Here is a 24,600-nt window from a genome sequence, read left to right as displayed (position 1 = left end):
GTGCAATTAGGTATGTCCGTCCGTCTGTCTGTCTGTGTGTCTATGCAAACCTTCTTATGATACAAGGACGAATGCTATTGCAAATAGTTGAATCGGTTTATTAATTACCATAGCTCCACACACATTCATCAGGATAGGCCCTTCCCCTTTGAGCCCTCTTGTAGAAAATTTATTTTTTAATCAGCAATAAGTAAAAATATCCCCAAATTAAGATTAAAAACAAATTTAAATGCTTTATTTTTTTTTTTTTTGACTGGTGAAGGATATGATCAGACATGTACCAATTAAATAGCTAGTAATGTTACTGACTTCCAAGAACCCATTTGGGGATTACCAGCCTTTGACTATTTTTGACTGTCTCTTTGTAGGTTGTAGAGTGACGATTGACTTCCTCGTAGGACAAGCCCATGTTAAAATGGTTGGTCACCTGGGTAGTCAGGTGGCTCGGGGCCACCACAAGAGGTAGGTTAAGTGGTCAGTTGGGGACTGGGGACTATAATGCTAGATTTTGACAGTTGATGTCTTTTAGGATTTGTAGATCCACTTAAGAGGGATTTTTATAAATTTTGTATATTTGGGACTAAAAAAGGGAAAAACGGGCAAAACAGTTCTTTTTTGTGATTATCTTACAAAATATCAGTGATAAAAAAAATTTAATTGCATCTACTTCTACTCTTAAAAAGAGTAGATGAGTGTCTGGTACTACTTCTAAATTCGTACTTATAAGGGGTGAAAATATGTAACAAAAGTAATTTTTGGTACCTTTTTATGTCCTTTATAAATTTTTAACTAATAAACATGTTCTGTAAATAATTTGGACACATCTTTTAAAGTTAGGATACACTTATTTTGCACTTTTTTTAAATTCAGCCATTTTTTGGTGTAAAAGGGAGAAAACTGTATTTTGGTACTTTTTTTCAAATTAAAAACATTTTTTCGATTTATTGACTTATTCTTATAAGATATAGGTACCTCTATTACGGATTAACTCTATAATGTTTATTTAAAGAAAATATTTGCAATTTATTTATGGAAAAAAGTACTAAAAAGAGCGAAAAACTTGATATTTATTTTTATTCAATGTTATTAAGACAATTTTTATAAAATTTAAAAATTGTAAATTTTCTAAAATAAATTTAGCCATTGCTATTGCATAAAAATCGGCTAAATAGTTTGGTACTTTTCGAAAGAATAAACAAATGCAGAATTGGTACTTTTTGCTCATCAAATAATACTTTTGGTATTTTCTTTTATAGTGAACATAGCAATATACATTATAGCATACATGTTAATTTTTAAAATTTTGTCAGTGTTACTCTTTGAATCTCCTAAGTTTGGAACCGAAACACATATTAAATGAAAATTTATAAAATTGACATTTGTATCACTGTTTTATTCTTTAAATTGTACATTTTGAATTTTCTATAATATTGTGCATAGAAATGTCAAAAGTAACATGTATGGTCCTGAATAAAACGGAATCGACATTTTGGTATTTTGGGATTAATAAAGAGAATCTATGAATAAATGTTCAAAATTTGCAAAAGTTTTAATTTTCTTTAATATCCGAGTAATGTTTTTGTGTACTGTTTCATATTTTAGTAATAACAATAAATAGATTCCATGACTATGTCCGTCCGTCGGTCCATCTGCGAAACTTGATAATATCTTCCCAGATTTACGAATTTTTCGAATATAGATATCAAAGTTGTTTATAAATATTTAGATGTTTCTAGGATATGCGACTTTTAATATCACCTTAACCTCTAAAGTCAGTTATCTTTTTTAAAAATTACTTTAAAGCTCTCAACAGGCTAGCAGAACATTAATATTTCTTTTACAAATTTCATAAAGATCAGACTTTAATTTATCCGGCGGCTTAGCCTTCAAAAAATCACACTATTCTCAAAAATGTTAAGAGAAATTCTACAAACATAATTTATTGAAAATTAGATCTAAAAATTCATGACTCCTTAGAAATCGACTGGTGCCTTATAAATGATTGACTTTTGTTAATAAGCCTTCATGATGAATAGTCTACACAGAAAAAACTGAAAATGAGTTTTAATTATCAAAATAATTATATCAAGCAAGTTTTGCACCTATAACCAAAATGATGATATCAAATACCAAATTTGTAAAAAAGTAAAAATATATATTTTTTTTCCAAATAACGAATTAATCAAAACAATTAATGTCAATAATTGAGACAAGATTAAAAATTGATTAATTCATTAATTGTATAAATTAAATATTTAATAAATATAAAATTGTTTTTTTATTAATTTATTAATCAAATAAATTAAACTGTTTGATAGAGAATTTTTTATAAATCAATTAAGAAGGTGATTAAAACAATCAAATTATTAATCGATTACACACAACGTTAAAGGAATACTAGACCTTTAACAATGCGTTCAGCATTTTGAAAAATTTTCTCTTTATTGACACAATTTAACATATAAAGTGTTTCATAAATTGTAAATAAACTTGAATATTATATGCCTAAAATTTCATGGACTATTTAAGAATTATAAATATTGCTAGCACAAAAATTAAAAAAAAAAATTAAAAATAAATCTAAAATAGAAAAGAAGGCCAGAAATTTTTTTCAATCAATTAAAAAATTACTTGAATTAATTAAAAATTTAATCAAAATTTTACAATTTAGTTTCAAACAGTTTCAAAAAACGAGATAATTGAGACAAATAAAAATTTGTTTAAATAAAAAATAAAGAAAATTAAAACATGTTAATTGAAAATAAACTACCGATAATTTTTTCTATATATAGAGAAGAATAAATTGGGTTTATGTATGATGTGCATAGAGATTTATTCCTTTCAAAATTAAGAAACATTTTTTGGTAAAATTTTGAACGTAGACACCTAGAGGTGTCTACCGTTCCGTTCTTCCAATGGTTCTAAATTAGTTAGTTAGTTGGTTAGTGAGTCAGTTTGATAGTTAGTTAGTTAGTTAGTTAGTTAGTTCGTTAGTTAGTTAGTTAGGTAGTTAGTTATTTAGTTTAAAGGAAGCTGTATTTACAATAAATCCAAACACGTTCACCTTAGCCTTTTTCTAACCTGTTGTGCTTGATTAGTTTTACAGGTCTTCGCACCCACCGCCTTCGATCTTTTTATAGAAAAAAGTTGCTAAAAATTTTCTATATAAAGAAAATTTTCAATAAATTATATTTTTAGAAATTTTATAGACAAATTTTGTTATAAATTTTCTATACAAAGAAAATTTGTAATAAACTATTTCATCTTATAGAGAATGTTTAAAAAATTTTCTTTTTTTTAAAGAAAACTTTCACAAATATTTTTAATAAAAATTAAGATTTTTGTTAAAACTTTTGAAAAGATTTTGTTAATAGAATGCTTTCGTGTAGTATATATATTCTATAAAGTTGTACCAAAAAACTTTTTGAAGAATATTGCTCCCTACAATTTCCTTTAAACCTTATCAATGACTTAAGCCTCTTTTGTAAAAGTGTTTTGTTTAACAAATATCATCTATATTCTATTTAAATTTTAAGTTTATTCCACAAAAAAAGTCAATTCTTCAAAATGTTACAAATTGTTAAATTTTATATACAATTTTTTTTTTTAATTTATTAACACACTCTCATAAGAATAAACAAAGAGTGTAAATAACATGCTATTTATTTAAGAAAAAAAAAAACAATTCCAACAACAATAACAAAAATATTATAATATTATTAACATTTTGCAAAATGTAAAAAAATTGTATTTTCCATGACGTTGTGTAAAATAAAAAATAAAAAAAAAAAACAAATAAAAATGCAAGTTTTGTTCGTATTATTTACAAATTCAATTCGAATCGATACAAAAAAGTATTATTTTCATTCCCTTTATTTTCTTTAGTAAAAATACCAAATTCAAACTATTCATTCATTATTTATAAATAAAATAAGGTGCAAAATTCATTAAAATATTAATTCTGTTTAAGGTTATATTTATGAGGATTTTTCAATAATAAAAAAATATTGTGAAAATTAATATTCAATATAATTTACATGTGTGTGTGTGATTGCTTTTAAATCGGCTATAAATGCAATATTTTTATAAAGTTAAAATCTGACATCAGTGATTTGTTCTAAGAAATAGCAAATTTGTGCTCCCTTCCCAAGCCTTTATAGATATAGGCACTGATTTTAAATTGCTGTAGGATACCACATAGGCGGCCACATCCATGGATACTCAACTGGTCGAATCCTACGAATAAGCTTTGCAGGGGAATTTTATATGTATATATGTATGAGTCTCTTCTCTTCATTCATGAATTTAAAATATCATAAAACTGTCGCTCAAACATCAAACAAACTACGTGTGTGAAATTAAGCAAATTTCATATCTGTTTGCCACGGACATAGAAAAAAGGCAAATACTTTAAAAAAGTATATATAAATTTAAATATTTTATTAATTGATTAAAAACGATTAGATGGCGGCTTAAGTTAATCGTCGCACTTCATGCATTTATACTAATTTGTCAACATTAAATTAAATTATGGTCTAAAAAGCGATAATGAATGATATAAATATGTACTTAGTCTTAATAGAATGACTATGATAATGAGTAAATTCTAGGATTCTAGATAACATTTTGACAATTGAGAAATTTTTTTTTTTAAATTTTAAACTGAGATACCGATTGCTTTAGTTGGCCAGTGCTGAACTAAAACTGAATTAGAATTGAACTAGAACTGAACTAGAACTGAACTAGAACTGAACTAGAACTGAACTAGAACTGAACTAGAACTGAACTAGAACTGAACTAGAACTGAACTAGAACTGAACTAGAACTGAACTAGAACTGAACTAGAACTGAACCAGAAATGAACTAGAACTGAATTAGAACTGAACTAGAACTGAACTAGAACTGAACTAGAACTGAACTAGAACTGAACTAGAACTGAACTAGAAATGAACTAGAACTGAACTGGAACTAGAACTGAACTGAACCAGAACTGAACTAAAACTGATATAGAACTAAACTAGAACTGAACTAGAACTGAACAAGAACTGAACTAAAACTGAACTAGAACTGAACTAGAACTGAACTAGAACTGAACTAGAACTGAACTAGAACTGAACTAGAACTGAACTAGAACTGAACTAGAACTGAACTAGAACTGAACTAGAACTGAACTAGAACTGAACTAAAACTGAACTAGAACTGCACTAAAACTCAACAGAAACTGAAGTAGAACTGAACTAGAACTGATCTAGAACTGAACTAGTATTGACTATTTGGCCTATTGTAGAGGTAAAGTTAAAGTAATTCATATTTATTTTAATTTAAAACCGTTGAAGTTGAAGATTCGCCCGATTTTTGCAATTACTTTAGAAACGCATTTAAAGTTTAATTAATAAAACTAACAACTTAATAACAAATAATTTATTCTGTGTTAAAATTCACAGTAAATATTTCTTGACTTTTCCAGCGAAATTATGAAATAAAATAAAAAAGTTCTGCTTTAATGCACGTATTATAACTTTAAAATATATAAGTATAACCAGTATTTTATTTATTTATTATTATTATTTTTAGCTAAAACAAAAACAATAATTTATTTACTGTAAAAAAATAATAATAGAAAAAATATACATTGAGAAAAGTCGCAATGTATAGAATAAAATTTTTTATGAGATATTTTTTACAAGCTTTCAACAAACTAAATACATACTTCCACTTGAATTATAAACACCAGCACCACCAACATCTGTAATGTGAACTATGGGGCATAAACTAAGTGTGTACTACATTCAACTATTTCAGTCAGTCAAATAATCAACCAAACAGTCAGCCAGTCAGTCATTCATTCATTCAGACATTCATTCAACCATCCAACCGCCACTTGATTGAAATCGCTTCGAAATATCAGAAATAATAATAAAATATATATATGTGTAGAAAAAAAACACTACAAGGAAAATAACATTAATAAAAAAATAATATTGTTTTTGTTTTAATTTTTTTTGTATATTGTTTAACGACGGCAAATTGGGAATTAATTATGCTTGACGTGTCGTACTTATAAACTACAAATAATACAGACAACTACAAGCAAATATATTTTTATAACAATTTAAACGTGTCAGATATTTGAAAGAATTTAAAAGTTTGAAATAAATTTGAAACAAGAACTGAACTAGAACTAGAACTGAACTAGGACTGAATTAGAAATGAACTGAACTAGAAGTGAACTAGAACTGAACTAGAACTGAACTAAAACTGAACTAGAACTGTACTAGAACTGAACTAAAACTGAACTAGAACTGAACTAGAACTGAACTAGAACTGAACTAGAACTGAACTAGAACTGAACTAGAACTGAACTAGAACTGAACTAGAACTGAACTAGAACTGAACTAGAACTGAACTAGAACTGAACTAGAACTGAACTAGAACTGAACTAGAACTGAACTAGAACTGAACTAGAACTGAACTAGAACTGAACTAGAACTGAACTAGGACTGAACTAGAACTGAACTAGAAATGAACTAGAACTGAACTAGAACTGAACTAGAACTGAACTAGAACTGAACTAGAACTGAATTAGAACTGAACTAGAACTGAAATAGAACTGAACTAGAACTGAACTAGGACTGAACTAGAACTGAACTAGAACTGAACTAGGACTGAACTAGAACTGAACTAGAACTGAACTAGAACTGAACTAGAACTGAACTAGAACTGAACTAGAACTGAACTAGAACTGAACTAGAACTGAACTAGAACTGAACTAGAACTGAACTAGAACTGAACTAGAACTGAACTAGAACTGAACTAGAACTGAACTAGAACTGAACTAGAACTGAACTAGAACTGAACTAGAACTGAACTAGAACTGAACTAGAACTGAACTAGAACTGAACTAGAACTGAACTAGAACTGAACTAGAACTGAACTGGAACTGAACTAGAACTAAACTAGGACTGAACTAGAACTGAATTAGAACTGAACTGGAACTGAACTAGAACTAAACTAGGACTGAACTAGAACTGAATTAGAACTAAACTAGAACTGAACTAGAACTGCACTACAACTGAACTAGAATTCAACTAGAACTCACGATTTCATTCCTTTAGATAATAGCTTTATATATTTAAAATAAAATTAACATGAAAACAATTACAAGTCGTACGAGTAGTAAAGTATTTAAGAATGAATATAAAAAACGATTTTGATTTTGTTTTTATTATTTTCTTTCTTTCATAAAACAAAGAAAGAAAAATAAACAATTTGCTTTTTATTTTTTTGAAATTAATGAGTAAAATATATTGAGGAATTGAATTTTTAGTGATAAGCGACAACAAAAATCTGCTACAGTTTTATTAAAATTTTTTAATAATTTTTAGACATTGCAGAAAATATGAAATATGTAAAGCACTTAAGGACAAATCTTGATTTTCACTGCAATGTTAGACTTTGAGAAAAGCTTTATAACAAGATTATAAAGTCCTTCTTATATACGACTAGACCTTATATTAGAACCTATTGATATCAATATGTGGGTCCTTGTACTCTTCAATAACTTAAGATTGATTTAACTTTCGTTATAGGGGAACTATAGGGTACAACCTGCTTATACAATTCGTCTTTAAATGCAATTTTATTCAAAAAATGTGCTAAATATTAAAAACATTTATGACCATTCTTTTAATAAACAAATATATAAATAAATTATTTTTGTTGACTTTTAAACTCTTTCTTTAGAGATTTTTTTTTGTGTTTTGCTTTTTATTGTTTTTAAACAATTAATATTTTTGTTATTATAACAATATTAATTTTATTGTACTTTTCATGTTGTACAATTTCTGTCTCATTTAATTGCCTCAAAATGAAATGTGAACGAATAAGCAATTAAAAGAAGATCGAGTATATGAACATATAGTTCAATGCATCTATAACTTTATAGAATAATTAATTTTTTTTATATTTTCGTTTGGAAATATTTTCGGTTATAAAAAAAAATCAGCCATGACGCAGCGTAATTATAAAATCATCATCATGCAATATACAATTTGTAATACGAAATATAATACAAAATACTTTACAGAATGGATGGTCATGGGGATAACAGCGACAGCAGATATAGATACAATCACAATGACAACGACTACGACAACACTACAGCTACAACAACATTGATGTTTGTTGCTGCTAAAGATGTTCAAGACAACAACGACGACAATCAATGTGACGATTACATTTAGTTAAGTTTGTTGTAAAAAAAGTTTGTTTTTAAAAGTCTGATGGTTCTATATATTCGTAGTATTTATTATTGTAAGTGTTTGGTTTTTTATTATAGTTGTTGTTATTGTAACATGTATTTAAGAGATACACAAATGACTATTAAATTGCTTGTACTTGTATTCATACTGAACGTAGTAAATTTGCTACAACTAAATGAATGAATGGATGGTTGTATGGATGGATGGATGGATGGTTGATTATTTTACTAAATAATTGTATTTGAATAAGTGACTGTTGTGAGTGAGTGTGACGTACTGTCCATCTGTAGTATAGACGTATTTTTTTTTTCTATATCAATACATATGTATGTATTTATCAGTCCGTTTGTCTATCTATATATTTATATAGCTGCCTGCCTAACTATTTATATGTCTAGTATATTGAATTGTATTAGAACACAACTGATTCTTTGCTAAAAATGTGAGTGAGTGGTGAAATTGCACTTTGTATTTGATTTAGAATGACGCATAATATTTAATACGTTATAAATGAGGCATCTAACAAGAGTCGTACACAATTCAATTGATAAGATACACAACTACACTTATAATTTGAAAACAAACAAATTAAAAACATATACAGTAGTGGAAATAATTATAAAGTAATTTGAAATAACCTAAGAACTGACAAATTTTATAACATTAAATCATTTTATAAGAATTGTAAAAATATTTTTCGATCTTAAACAATCCTATGACAATTTTGCCGCTAATGAGTAAATGATAATTGATGAAGTGAGATCTTGAAAGACTTCAAATCATGTGTTCAATAAATGATAGGTATGTCGAAGAGTAAGGGATCTTCTGTGTCTAACTGACACCAAAACCAAACATCTATGGCGCTAATTTTTTGTACATGCTGAGACCGAAAGAGTTCTATCTAATATGAGCTATTGAAATTTTGTCCACAACATCACCGAATGTTACTCTTTTCATTTAGAGGTACCTTTGGTGCCCTTTATAGAGCGGACCTTGCGCGCCCTCGATAACATGTTGTTTCTATCGTTCTTTTCCGAACACGTTTAATTTCAGAACATGATAGCGAAAGTGGTTTGAATTGTTCTTACCTGGCATGAAGTCCATTTATTATTGGAAGGACTCATTTCCGCTTATACCGCGATCAGCGCCGAAAACGAAATTATTCGGTTAGTTAGTTAGTTAGTTAGTTAGTTAGTTAGTTAGTTAGTTAGTTAGTTAGTTAGTTAGTTAGTTATTTATTTATTTATTTAGTTAGTTAGTTAAATAGTTAGTTAGTTAGATAGTTAGTTAGATAGTTAGATAGTTAGTTAGTTAGATAGTTAGATAGTTAGATAGTTAGTTAATTAGTTAGTTAGTTAGTTAGTTAGTTAGTTAGTTAGTTAGTTAGTATTAGTTAGTTAGATAGATAGATAGATAGATAGATAGATAGATAGATAGATAGATAGATAGATAGATAGATAGACAGATAGATAGATAAATAGATAGATAGATAAATAGATAGATAGATAGATAGATAGATAGATAGATAGATAGATAGATAGATAGATAGATAGATAGATGGATAGATAGATAGATAGATAGATAGATAGATAGATAGATAGATTGATAGATAGATAGATAGATAGTTAGTTGTTTAGTTAGTTAGATAGTTAGTTAGTTAGTTAGTTAGTTAGTTAATTAGTTAGTTAGTTAGTTAGTTAGTTAGTTAGTTAGTTAGTTAGTTAGTTAGATAGTTAGTTAGTTAGTTGGTTAGTTAGTTAGTATCGGGCAATGAAAGTGCGAATGTTACGGCTTTAAAGGGTGATGAACGCAAAGCTATTCACTGTTTCATTATTCGAGAGGTCCCATAAGGCCTCTCGGAATAATGAAACAGTGGGTAGAACCACGAAGATCCTATGGGGTGACCCTGATGAGTGCAAGACGAAAAATCTCCTCAAGATGAGTTAGTGAACACACAGGATTACGAGAATATCTATGCAAAATTGGACGTGCGGATTAAGACAAATATAGAGCATGTGGAGAGGACAGTGAAACTATGTAGCACTTTCTTTGCCACTGTTAGGCATTCGTTGAACTTAGATCCAAGTATCTGGGAAGTGATGTTATTCCAGAAATAACATTCCTGACTAACACTGATTGAAAGATTCTTAGGAGTAACTTTCAGGAAACAGAGTTTCTGAACACTGAAAAATAATACATTCAGTCAACCTTTTTTAAGGAGCACACAACAGACCCGATATCGGGACTACATCGTATTTGACGTAGTACACATACTCCTATCAAACTAACCGTTGATCGCCTCTTGTGTCTAGAGTTTTGACAAAATTTTTGAGTGGGAATTGGACTTGTCGATCTTATCAATTTTCGAATGCCTTTTATGGGAACAGGCTCTAAAACAAAAAACGGATAAGATAAAAATTAAAATTAATGTAGATCCATACAAGTCCGAACGGACACACGTTCTTCTTTTGGAGTCTAAAGTAAATATTTTGATGTGTTACTACAATGAACCTTATAATTATTTCACACAGTTTACACATGTTGATAATAGCACAAATATTCCAAAGTCACAATAATGTAGATGGTACCCCCGAAGAAGAATATGGGGTTTCCTCAAACACAATAAGAGATACTTAAATAAAACGGCGGAAAGAAGGGAAGAAATCATTAAGAATGGTGGTGAGTACTTGTATCAAACAAAATTAGGGCATTTAAGTATTTCAACCACATGAATCGACAAGTTTACGTCATAAATGAAGAAGCCAATTGTGTTTTTTTGCTTGGTCTTGTTGCTAAAACTCCTCAATATGACTATGCAAGTATAGTATGGAATAAAATACGGGCGGTCTATTCAAACGTCTGTCAGTCTGCTAGTCTGTATATTCATATATAGTAGTCGTAAGTTAATCCATAACATATTCTATAATACAATAATTTAGGTCATAATAAACTGTGGCTCTCATATTCCACTCAAATTCTCTTTCTCTCCCCTGGTAGCTGGATTTTGATGATGTTGCTTATGGTTACAATAACAATGCGATGCTTTAAAGGACTTAACGGCGTCATCAAGACAAAAAAGTATCTAGATACAATAGTTAAATGTAAGACTTGAAATTATCAAAATAACATGTTCACATGTCATGTAGTTTTTTTTTTATTATTTTATTATATTTTACTTCTCACTGTTTTCTGAAAATAATCGTACTTGAAATGAAAAACTTAAAAATTTGTGGAATTGGGAAAATACAACGACAACCACAGCACTATACATAGATAATAATAAAAAAATGAATCGATATAGGAAAAAATATGTTGTAAAAGAACGAAAGAGAAAAAAAAAACATATAAATGGATTTATGAAAATATGCTAATTTACAAAAGGCAATCATACGTCTGACTTTACAAGACAACTAAGTATATATGTATGTATATGGACTTTAACTATATGCCATATGAAATATCGGTTTAAGATTAACAGCCACAAAAAACACACACACTCATACATACTTATAAACATCAACGTTTTTTTTTCCGAAGTTATACTTCCATATAAAATTAGGTTATAAATCAAATGTCATATTAAATGTTTCACAGATATAAAGACAATTTATATTTATTTGAAAAAATTTAAATAATTGATTTTCAAAATATACTGAGGCTTTTGTATTAAGATAAAAAAGTAATTTTTCATTTCAATACAGGGCTATATATTGTCTTTTCAGTTCCAAATTGGATTTTCTTGGGATGGGTTGTAATGAAGTCTACTGTTTGAACTATAGTCTAGTCTACACTATAGGTACACTTTATTTCAGATGCGTATTATAGAATATACTATAGTTTATAGTTCATTAAAGGACCTAGTTTAATTATAAATTATTAATAACATATTTCTCTTACAGATTCCATCGTCTTATAAATTCGGCTGATCAAAATATTCATCCCAAGATATTAAAGTAAGTTAAAACTCTTTAATATGTTTACTAATTCAATTAAAAAACTATTTATTATTAACCAACTCAGTCCAGTTAATATCTAAATTTAAGAAACAAAAAATTAATACATCCTCTGCAACATAATCTTAATAAATTATTATTTTATTTCCTTATCGATTTAAATTTCTATGTTTATGATTTTTAGATGTCATAAATATAAACATTATTTACCTAAAATCTTTTTTTATTTCCTTAAATTTGAGGTCCACTTAAAGGTGTTGCATTATGCCAAAGGGTATAGTTTGTTAAGGTTAGGATATCATAAGAAAATCAAGACAAAACAAATTGCCACATTAAGCCATCCAATATGAAAGAATATTCACAAAGCCATCTAGATGAAGAAACATTAAGGAAGAACATTTGGTTTTTAATAATATAGGGTGTGTTTTAAATATGTGTTACTCAGTCAGTCACAGACTGAACTTCTGACTATAGATTAGTCTAAACTCTTGACTATAAATTAGTCTATATTCTTTATTATAGATTAGTCAGTAGTCTTGACTATAGGTCAGTCTATAGTCTTGACTATAGGTCAGTCTATAGTCTTGACTATAGGTCAGTCTATAGTCTTCACTATAGGTCAGTCTATAGTCTTGACTATAGGTCAGTCTATAGTCTTGACTATAGTTCTTGAATATAGGTCAGTCTATAGTCTTGACTATAGGTCAGTCTAAAGTCTTTACTATAGGTCATTCTATAGTCTTGACTATAGTCTTGACTATAGGTCAGTCTATAGTCTTGACTATAGGTCAGTCTATAGTCTTGAATATACACCAGTCTATAGTCTTAACGGTATATCAGTCTTCACTATAGACCAGTCTGTATTCTTAACTGTATATTAGTCTCGACTATAGACCAGTCTTGATATCATATATCATATATCATATATCAGTCTTAACTATAGACAGTCAAGACTATAGACTGGTGTATAGTCAAGACTTCAGTCTTGAATATTCAGAAATCTGTAGTTTTGACTATAGAGAAGTCTTTAATCTTGACTAAAGAGATATTTATAGTTTTGACTATAGATAATTCTATTGTCTTCACTATAGAGAAGTCTATAGTCTTGACTATACTGAAGTTTATAGTTTTAATTATAAAGAAGTCTATAGCCTCGGCTATAGATAAATATATATTCCTGACTATATGTAAGTCTATATTCTTGACTATATGTAAGTCTATAGTCTTGTACAAGATAAGTCTATGGTCTATGGGTCAGACTATTTGCTTGATTACCAATCATTCTATAGTCTTGAATATAGAAAAGTGTATAGTCTGGATGGTAGTGAAGTGTAGTCTTAACTACAGAGAAGTGTGCAGTCTTGACTATAGAGAAGTCTATAGTCTATACTATATGTCATTTTATAGTCTTGACTACAGATCACTTTATAGTATGGACTATAGATAGTTCTATAGTTTGGACTATAGATCAGTCTATACTTTAGACTATAAATCAGTCTATAGTTTCGACTAAAGATCTGCCCATAGTTTTTACTATAGAGATGTCTATAGTCTTGACTGTAGAGAATTCAATATCATAGAATATATAGAAAAAGTCAAAAGTCTTGACTGTAGAAAAGTCTTTAGTCTATAAAGAGGTATATAGTTCATAGTATTGGCTTTTGATCAGTTTAAATTCTTAACAATAAATCAGTCTATATCTGTATTCTTGACTATATATTAGTCTATAATCTTGACTACATATCAGTCTATGGTCTTTACTATAAATAAGTCTATTGTCTTGTTTTTAGATCAGTCCATATTCTTGACTATAGATCAGTTTACGGTGTATTTAGCATTAACTATACATCAATCTGTATTTTTTTTTTGAATACTATTACTTAAATAACTCTTTGTATAACTCTTTCAAAAAAAAGACGGGTTCTGCAGCCGTTTTTGTTTCGAATTTTATTTATGTTTATAAAGCAGCCAAAGTGGCAACATCGTCATCGCCAACAATAGCAACAACTGTTGCAACTGCAACAACAGCAACAACATCATCATTGAAAATTTCTTAAACACATGTAACACCTGGCTTTTTATTTTGTAAATAAAAATGTTATTGCCGCTGTTCTGTTGTTACTCTTGATGTTGTTATTGCTATTGTTGTTGCTGTAATTGTTGTGGTACGAGTATCTTGTGGTCAACTAGAGTAATGTGTTCACATTCATAGAGCGTAAATGGGAATCTCTAGGCAGACATCTGATTGCCATTCCATGGTCTGTAGCTGTGTCTGTCTGATTTTGGTTTGTTGTTGTTGTTGTTGTTGTTGTTGTTGCTTCTGCCTCTGCTGTCTGTCCGACTGTCTACTCAACATTTAAACTAAGTTGTAGCGATTGTTTACTGGCTGCTGCATTGCTGTTGTTGTAGGTATTGCTGTGGCTACTACTGGCACGTCTGTGCAACATATGACAGGTGCGTGTATAAGAAAACTTATGTAAAAAAATGCAACAACGACAGCAACAATTTACAGATGCATTGCAAACAAAAAAATCTAAACTTGTGGTAAGCAAGTACAAATAAGCAAGTGCGTTTTATTAAAGTTTGTGTGTTGGACTAAAGTCTGTGTGTCTTTGCCGCAAAGTTGTTTTTTTTTGTTGCTGTTGTTGTTGATATTGCAATTTTTATTATTATTATTGTAGTTGTCTTTGTTGTTGCTGCTGCTGTAACGTCATACCGGTTAGTTGTTTTCATTTGACAGATATTTACAAACAAATGCAACAACAACAGAAAAAATCCAACATTAAAAATGCTTCTACACTGGCAAACAAAATGCAACAAGATATTATGTTTTAGCGCAAAATGTACAATCATTTCAATGCAACATTGTTGCTGACACTGAAATATGAAACTACATACAGCAAGTACAACAAATTGTTTTTATTTACGAAATGACATTTTGCTTCATTAAACTTTAATGTTTAATGAAGTGAAAGAGTGTCCACTGACCTTGACGAGTAGATTTAAATATAAAGTCCCACGCAGGTATGTATAGCATAAAAGAGTACAATAGATGTTTCTTTCTACTCTGACGTTAGTGAAAGGGTGTCAAAATGTAACTGACATTTTGATATTTATTTAATTGTGAAATGATATTGATTACGATCTAAGTATATGATTTATAGTAGAACTGATTTGCATCTTCATGAGTGAAAAAGTGATACATGAAGATATCCTTTCACTGTTTTAAGAAGTGAAAGTTCTTATGAGACCTTAAAAGATCTACCAAATCGAGTATAAATGAGTTTAATACCAGTGTTGTCAATGTTTTTGCATTTTCACTATAGATCACACTATATATAGACTGTAGACTAGACTATAGACTAGACTATAGACTAGGCTATAGACTAGACTATAGACTAGACTATAGACTAGACTATAGACTAAACTATAGACTAGACTATAGACTAGACTATAGACTAGACTATAGACTAGACTATAGACTAGACTATAGACTAGACTATAGACTAGACTATAGACTAGACTATATACTAGACTATAGACTAGACTATAGACTAGACTATAGAATAGACTATAGCCTAGACTAGACTATAGCCTAGACTGGACTATAGACTAGACTATATACTAGATTATAGACTAGACTATAGACTATATATTTATGTAAGTATATTTGGTCGCCCATGCTCTAAGTAAGCTGGTAACTTGTTTTATAATTCCCATTTGATTACCAAGGGTTATGGAATTCAGCTTATTACATAATCTGGATAATAAATATACCTTATTTTTCTGATATAATTTTGTTGTCAAGTGTTTAAAGTTTTTTTTTTTAAGAAATTCTTTTCTTTTTTTGTATTAACAACAAAAAACTAGTACTGCATATTTTTGTTATACAAAAAAATTTTATATATAAAAATCTCTATAAAAAAAGTTTATCCAGAGTAGCTATAAAACGTACTCGTAGACATTTGCTCCAAGTGTATGGAAGTTTTTTTTGCTGTTTTTGTTTTAGTTTATTTTTTCATAGCAGTTGAATTGTGGTTCATTTGTCTCAATGGCAGGCGTACAAAACTGGTATGGTTGCATTTTTCTCTTATTTAGACGCATTATAAATTCGTTACTATTTGGTCACAAATCACAAAGATTTGGATTTAGTTTCTTGTAATGTAGATCTGTTTAATTTTTTTGAATTTTTTGTATTTTAAACTGAAAATCTGTACACACATGTGCTTTCGAATGCATGTCGAAAATTCGTTTATACATTGCTCTCGCATGTTTAGTTTATGCACAAGATTTGATCAGATTTAGACATTTAATCAGATATTTAACAAGATCATTTAAAATTTAAACTGGTAAGAAATAAATAAATATCTGTATGTATGTATGTATGTATGTATGTATGTATGTATGTATGTATGTATGTATGTATGTATGTATGTATGTATGTATGTATGTATGTATGTATATAAAGAAGTACAGATGTAATGTTTATTAATGTCTTTTAGATCGAAAGAAATACTTTGTAGTGTCTTTGGGTTGGTTAGAAAGTGTGGGGCTTAGAACAAGAAGAAGCAAGCATATTAATCGGTTATATGCATTAATCGGCTTGTAAGGATTTGTAACAAATCCAATTTGACAAGACCATGAATGGTTTTAATCTCTTTAGGATTACACTTGGTATACTAGAGACTACACTTGTATGACATAGTCTCTAGTCTTCTGTGATCAGTTCTAATTTCCGCTTCATTCTTGTGTTAAACCAACAATTTCCATAGATAATTGACACCATAGTGTCTAATTTTGTTTAGTTATTTCTTAGAGTTCCAGAGGTGCATATCATAAGATCTATGAGATTAAATAGTCATATCTTGCTTGTAGCTCGTGATTTCAAATATATTAGCAAAACTTTATCAGATATTCAATAGTACCTTAACCCATTAATGATTGATGCTTATGATTAATGAAATAATACCATTGTAGTTAACTTTACAAGAAATTGTGATTCCAAAATTTTAGTATGATGATGGTACCACCAACTTGAAGACTTATTTTAAAGGAAATGTTGTAGGTCTGAAAATCTTGTCTGTAAATTGTTACTGTTGTCTTGACTATAGTTTTAACTACAGTCCTGTTTTTAGTCCTAATTTTACACTTGTCTATGATCAAGGCTATTATCTATAGTACTGAGTGTATCCTGGCTCTAGTCTGGACAGTTGACTATAGCCAGAACAAAATTATACTAGAGTCAATAGTGCCCTCTTGACAATAGTCCGGATAATGATATAAAGTCTTCTAAATAGTATATTTATAATTTTACCTAAAGTCTTATTCTGTAGTTTATAATCTTAATTGTATTTAGTCCTTAGTCTGGACTATAGGCATAAACCTGTCTTTATAATAGCCAGGATTATAGCATATAATCTTATTTTTAGTTTTATCTATAGTAATGTCTGTGGTGTTGTCTCTAATATTAACTATAGCCTTGTCTATACACTTGTTCATAGAGTTTTACATAGTCTAAAGTTTTAATTATGGTTTTGACTGCAGTCTTGACTATAGTCTTATATTGTCTAATGTTTTGTTTATAATCTTGTGAATGTAGTCGTGAATATGCTATTGTCTATAGCCAAGTCTATTGTACTGTCTATAGTATAGACTATAGACTTGTCCATAGTCTATACTATAGACTTGTATATAGTCTATAGTATTGACTGTCTATAGTATAGAATTGTCTATAGTATTGACTATGGGCTTGTCTATAGTAATACTACTACGGACAAGTCTATAGTTTTGACTATAGACTTTTCTATAGTTTTGACTATAGACTTTTCTATAGTATTGACTATAGACTTGTCTGTGGTATTGACTATAGACTTGTCTATAGTATTGACTATAGACTTGTCTATAGTATTGACTATAGACTTGTCTATAGTATTGACTATAGACTTGTCTATAGTATTGACTATAGACTTGTCTATAGTATTGATTATGGACTTGTCTATAGTATTGATTATGGACTTGTCTATAGTATTAACTATAGACTTGTCTATAGTATTGACAAAAGACTTGTCTAAATTATTGACTATGGACTTGTCTATAGTAATACTACTATGGAAAAGTCTATAGTCTTGCCTATAGTATTGACTATAGTCTTGTCTATAGTATTGACTATAGACTTGCCTATAGTATTTACTATAGACTTGTCTATAGTATTGACTATAGACTTGTCTATAGACTTGTCTATAGTATTGACTATAGACTTGTCTATAGTATTGACTATAGATTTGTCTATAGTATTGACTATAGACTTGTCTATAGTCTTGACTATAGACTTGTCTATAGTATTGACTATAGAATTGTCTATAGTATTGACTATAGACTTGTATATAGTATTGACTATAGACTTGTCTATTGTATTGACTATAGACTTGTCTATAGTATTGACCATAGACTTGTATATAGTATTGACTATAGACTTGTCTATAGTATAGACTATAGACTTGTCTATAGTATTGACTATAGACTTGTCTATAGTATTGACTATGGACTTGTCTATAGTATTGTCTATGGACTGGTCTACAGTATTGACTATGGACTTGTCTATAGTATTGACTATGGACTTGTCTATAGTATTGTCTATGGACTGGTCTACAGTATTGACTATGGACTTGTCTATACTTAGTTTTGACTATAGACTTGTCTGTAGTATTGACTATAGACTTGTCTATAGTATTGAATATAGAATTGTCTATAGTATTGTCTATAGACTTGTCTATAGTATTGACTATAGACTTGTCTATATACTTGTCTATAGTATTGACTATAGGCTTGTCTGTAGTATTGACTATAGACTTCTCTGTAGTATTGAATTTAGACTTGTCTGTAGTATTGGCATTAGACTAGTATTGACTATATACTTTTCTATAGTATTGACTATAGACTTGGCCTTAGTAAAATTTAGATTTCGTCAGCGAGAGTTGTCGTACGTATGTTTATACTTTGACAACGGATGTTATTGAAAAATGTTAAACACTTTAGTGTTATTTTGGTAGCAAAATGTATATTCTTTCTTCAAGATAAGGTTAAGAACCCCTCTTAGCAAATGTGATGAAGAAATTCGTATAGCAGATTATATCTACAATCCTCAAAATATTTTAGTTTAGCATTTGACTTTAAAATTTGTTGGCCTGTGTCTTTTTAAACAATGGTCTTAATTTTATTGTTTAAATTTTACGTAATTATTATCAAAACTAGTAGCATTTTAGACTTCTAAGCATCTGCAGTGTATTTGAAAATGTTTCTTATATATTAAACTATAGCTGATTATTAAAAGCATATTTTAATATTTATAACTAATCTTTTTATGACTTTAACAAACTAGATTAGTTTTACGATCGTCTTAATTAAACTAATCCAAAATTATAATATGAGAAATTTAAAGAAAAGAGATCATTAGTAACCGACACGTGACATGAATTAATTACAAAAGTTAAGAGTTTTATGAATAGACTTCGGGGGGAAAAACGAAATCTGCATATAAGCCAAATATAATTGGTGTGTCAAAAACTATGCCTATATACGGATATAAGACCAGGAGGTGTGTTAAAATTTATGGGCGAAATTTTGAATGTTATTAAACTAATCGTAATAGATGAGACCTATTTAAGGTGATGCTATCAAAGTTCTTATTTGAGTAGAATAAGAAAATGGGTTCAAAACCCATCAAACGTATAAGATGTTGGAATTATTTTCTTGTTCGATTTAGAGGGTAACACGGATAGTTTAAAGGCTTCTTTAGAGGTGTTAACCCTCTAGCTTTCTGAAATTAAAATGTAATTAGTTTTTTTCGCTAATTAAATAACAATGTCATTAAAAATATTTAAATAAAGAAATCGTGTCTAACTTCTACACTGTCTAGTTAAAAATCCCCAATAAAATCTTTAAATTCCTAGAATTCTACGTAAACAAGTGAAGCAAAATAAAACATAAATGTTTTATTACTTTTGTCTGCTTTTCAAAGTATTTTTAAATTAAAAATTATTGATGTTTTTTAAGAGCTCTTAAAAAAATAAACATTTAAATACATGTTTTTTTACGGTAAAATGTTCAAACAAATCGCAACATCATAAAAATTTAGATATTAAAAAAATATTAATGTTCTTCAGATTAAATGGTCATAAATGTTTTTAAAAAAGAAAATAAAAACAAAATTTTTTAAGAATTACACTTAATCTGGAGACAAAGTTCAGGAAATAAATAGAAAATCTGGTTCCAAATTCTAGAATTTTAAAGCTATCGAATTTTTATACCCTATACCACTTGGGTTTTGTGCTGATGTTTGTAACGCACAATAATATTGGTCCTATACTCACCTTAAAGTATACCAATCGATTCAGAACCATTTTCTAAGTCGGTTTAGCTATGTCCGTCCGTCTGTCCATCCGTGCATGTAATATTTGTAATCAAAATACAGGTCGCAATTTTGACATGATCGATTTGGTACATGATCGACGAAGCCTATTGAAAATGATTAAGATAGGTCCATTATTTCAACTTTATTTTGAAACATTTATAAGACAACTAAATGATAAAAATTTACCTCAGACAGGATTTCAATCCAAACTTTCTGTATTTGTAACTCCATCAGTTCTCTGAATATGTTCCAAACATAAATCTCGCCAGTAACTCCTCTGAGAAGTTTCATTTGTCACGACAACAGCACCGAAATTAAAACGACTGCACAGCGAAGTCATTAAATCAGAATTCTCTTTTCGAATAGCTTTGGCATTTTGGACAGACCGCAAGGGTAATATCTGACCCAGTTTATAGTCTTGACAGATGTAGCACCATTTTTCCGCCAGGATTGCTATAAAATGAAGTTGAGGGCGGTTCACCACGATGACATGCTAGGAATTCATACTTGCAACAGTCCAGACCACGAAAAAGGTTTTATACAAAACAGAGCAAGAGTTTTGCGGTAATATTTTTCTTATATCCGATCTGTATGTCGCTCATCCATAGTAATAGATAGATAGATAGATAGATAGATAGATAGATAGATAGATAGATAGATAGATAGATAGATAGATTGATAGATAGATAGATAGATAGATAGATAGATAGATAGATAGATAGATAGATAGATAGATAGATAGATAAATAGATAGATAGATAGATAGATAGATAGATAGATAGATAGATAGATAGATAGATAGATAGATAGATAGATAGATAGATAGATAGATAGATAGATAGATAGATAGATAGATAGATAGATAGATAGATAGATAGATAGATAGATATGTAGATAGATAGATAGATAGATAGATAGATAGATAGATAGATAGATAGATAGATAGATAGATAGATAGATAGATAGATAGATAGATAGATAGATAGATAGAAAGATAGATAGATAGATAGATAGATAGATAGATAGATAGATAGATAGATAGATAGATAGATAGATAGATAGATAGATAGATAGATAGATAGATAGATAGATAGATAGATAGATAGATAGATAGATAGATAGATAGATAGTTATTTAGTTAATTAGTTAGTTAGTTATTTATTTAGTTAGTTAGTTAGTTAGTTAGTTAGTTAGTTAGTTAGTTAGTTAGTTAGTTAGTTGGTTAGTTAGTTAGTTATTTATTTAGTTATTTAGTTATTTAGTTATTTAGTTATTTAGTTATTTAGTTATTTAGTTATTTAGTTATTTAGTTATTTAGTTATTTAGTTATTTAGTTATTTAGTTATTTAGTTATTTAGTTATTTAGTTATTTAGTTATTTAGTTATTTAGTTATTTAGTTATTTAGTTATTTAGTTATTTAGTTATTTAGTTATTTAGTTATTTAGTTATTTAGTTATTTAGTTATTTAGTTATTTAGTTATTTAGTTATTTAGTTATTTAGTTATTTAGTTATTTAGTTATTTAGTTATTTAGTTATTTAGTTATTTAGTTATTTAGTTATTTAGTTATTTAGTTATTTAGTTATTTAGTTATTTAGTTATTTAGTTATTTAGTTATTTAGTTATTTAGTTATTTAGTTATTTAGTTATTTAGTTATTTAGTTATTTAGTTATTTAGTTATTTAGTTATTTAGTTATTTAGTTATTTAGTTATTTAGTTATTTAGTTATTTAGTTATTTAGTTATTTAGTTATTTAGTTATTTAGTTATTTAGTTATTTAGTTATTTAGTTATTTAGTTATTTAGTTATTTAGTTATTTAGTTATTTAGTTATTTAGTTATTTAGTTATTTAGTTATTTAGTTATTTAGTTATTTAGTTATTTAGTTATTTAGTTATTTAGTTATTTAGTTATTTAGTTATTTAGTTATTTAGTTATTTAGTTAGTTAGTTAGTTAGTTAGTTAGTTAGTTAGTTAGTTAGTTAGTTAGTTAGTTAGTTAGTTAGTTAGTTATTTAGTTAGTTAGTTAGTTAGTTAGTTAGTTAGTTAGTTAGTTAGTTAGTTAGTTAGTTAGTTAGTTAGTTAGTTAGTTAGTTAGTTAGTTAGTTAGTTAAGCGTGGGTGCCTTATGGATATTAAAATTTCAGATAAATTTCCCATCTCTCGATATCCTATTGTACATATTTCCTAGAATGGACTTATTAAGCTATCGATATAGAAAAACTGTACTTTTTAGATCTCTAGATTAAATTGAGTTGATTTGAGGACCACTTTAATAGTTTCAATAGTTTAGTTTTGCAAACAATACTTTAGATTTGTTCGCTTTCAATGAAGAAACAATTATTTAAGGCTTTCAAATGATATTCCTACCAAAACTCCTTTCACTTCTTTATAAACTCGTGCTTAATTTGTTAAAAAGTATAATAAAAAAACCCGCACAATAGAATCAATTACAACATCTTGACAAATAGATATTCATAAAAAAAAATTATTAACAAAAATACAAAACAAAACTATTTTTGTATAAATATTTTGTTTATAACTTTTCTAAATGCCCGTGAACATTTTTGTCATAAAATTTTTTACGATCATACATATTATTACCAACATGGGCTTTCATAACTTCAGTCAATGTTTTGGAAAACAAATTTATTAAGTTATTAAATAAAAAAAGTAGATATCTTCTGTTTTTAATGTTTAACAAAATTTCATTTCATTAACTTGAAACTACATATAAAGTATTATTGGACTAGTTATGAGTCTAATCCAAAAAGATGGGTTTCAACGAATTTGTAAAACAAAAAAAGTTTAAGTAGTTTATTTTTTTTTTTTGTTAAAAAATTTGAAGTCAGATAAAAATGTCGTAAAAATTAAGGAATTTTGTTAACAACACACAAATATTGATATTGATTTAAAAAAACTTAAATAATTTACATAATTATTAATATACTACAACAATAATACTTAACAAAAAAAAAACTGTAAAAAATCTATTAAATCGACATCATAAAAATGTGATGACGCCCAAAAATACTTGAATTGCTACAGGTGTAGAGTAAGGGAATATTAGGTGTCTAGAGATAAAACTTTTTTTATATATTTAACGAACAAAAAAAAAATAAAAATAAAAATTTAAATTAAGAAATAAACAACAAAATTTGTTTTGTTTAAAAACATTTTTTTTCAATTAATATTTTAATAAAACGAGTTTAAGTTTTACAATATTTTGATTGGTTAACAATTGGGAGGAGTTTATCTGTCCTTCGTTCGTTCTTTTCTGTTTAAGAAATATACACTGCGACCTTGGTTGACGAATGAAATGAGATTGATTTAGAAATGATTGCGTATCTTATATCGACCGATCGAAATAGGTTTTAATTTTATTTAAAGCAGCAACTTAATAAAAAGCGAGTTATAAGGGATCTAAAGACCTATAGACGATTCTATCTTTTTTTGATTTTGACAAAGATGAAGCTTATTTATACCGATTAAGAGTTTTACGAGACCGAACTTTACTTTGTTCATTACAGTAAATTTCAAAAGCAAACGAAGTACTTCCAAAGGAATAGCATGTATCACCACTTAAAAAATAGCACTAAGTAAATTTGTTTACCTTCTTTGGAAGTGATGTTTATTGACTTCAAAAGAAGCGAAAATAATTTAATTTTGTTTAAAATACTACAATTTCACATTCAAATAACTTTCAAAAAGAGAACATAAAAATTGCTTCGTGAAAATGACTTCAGATGTAGTGATTTGAAATCAAATAAAAAGAATATCCCTTCTATGACAAGGCTGTGTTAAAATCATAACTTCTTCAGCTGTTTTCTTTACTTATTTTTATCTTTTTTGGAAGTTTTTTTGCTGTTTAGAGTTGGATTATATCAACGATCCCAATTACCTTCTGTGGAAGTGATATTTATTGATTTCAAAAGAAGCGAAAATAATTCAATTTTGTTTAAAATACTACAATTTCA

At 28.2% G+C, this 24,600-nt stretch overlaps 1 long non-coding RNA gene across 1 annotated transcript in view; it reads left to right on the top strand.

Moving 5' to 3' along the window:
* Positions 1 to 24,600, top strand: part of LOC124421035 — a 35,426-nt gene that overhangs the window by 830 nt on the left and 9,996 nt on the right. Inside the window, exon 2 of the long non-coding RNA XR_006941485.1 lies at positions 12,161 to 12,214. This is a non-coding gene — a long non-coding RNA (uncharacterized LOC124421035). The remainder of the gene's footprint in view (positions 1 to 12,160; positions 12,215 to 24,600) is intronic.

This window comes from Lucilia cuprina, chromosome 6 (assembly GCF_022045245.1).
Source record: "Lucilia cuprina isolate Lc7/37 chromosome 6, ASM2204524v1, whole genome shotgun sequence".
Taxonomy (NCBI): Eukaryota; Metazoa; Arthropoda; class Insecta; order Diptera; family Calliphoridae; genus Lucilia; species Lucilia cuprina.
The sequence above is the reverse complement of the archived record's forward strand: the minus strand, read 5'-3'. Positions and strand labels throughout refer to the sequence as shown.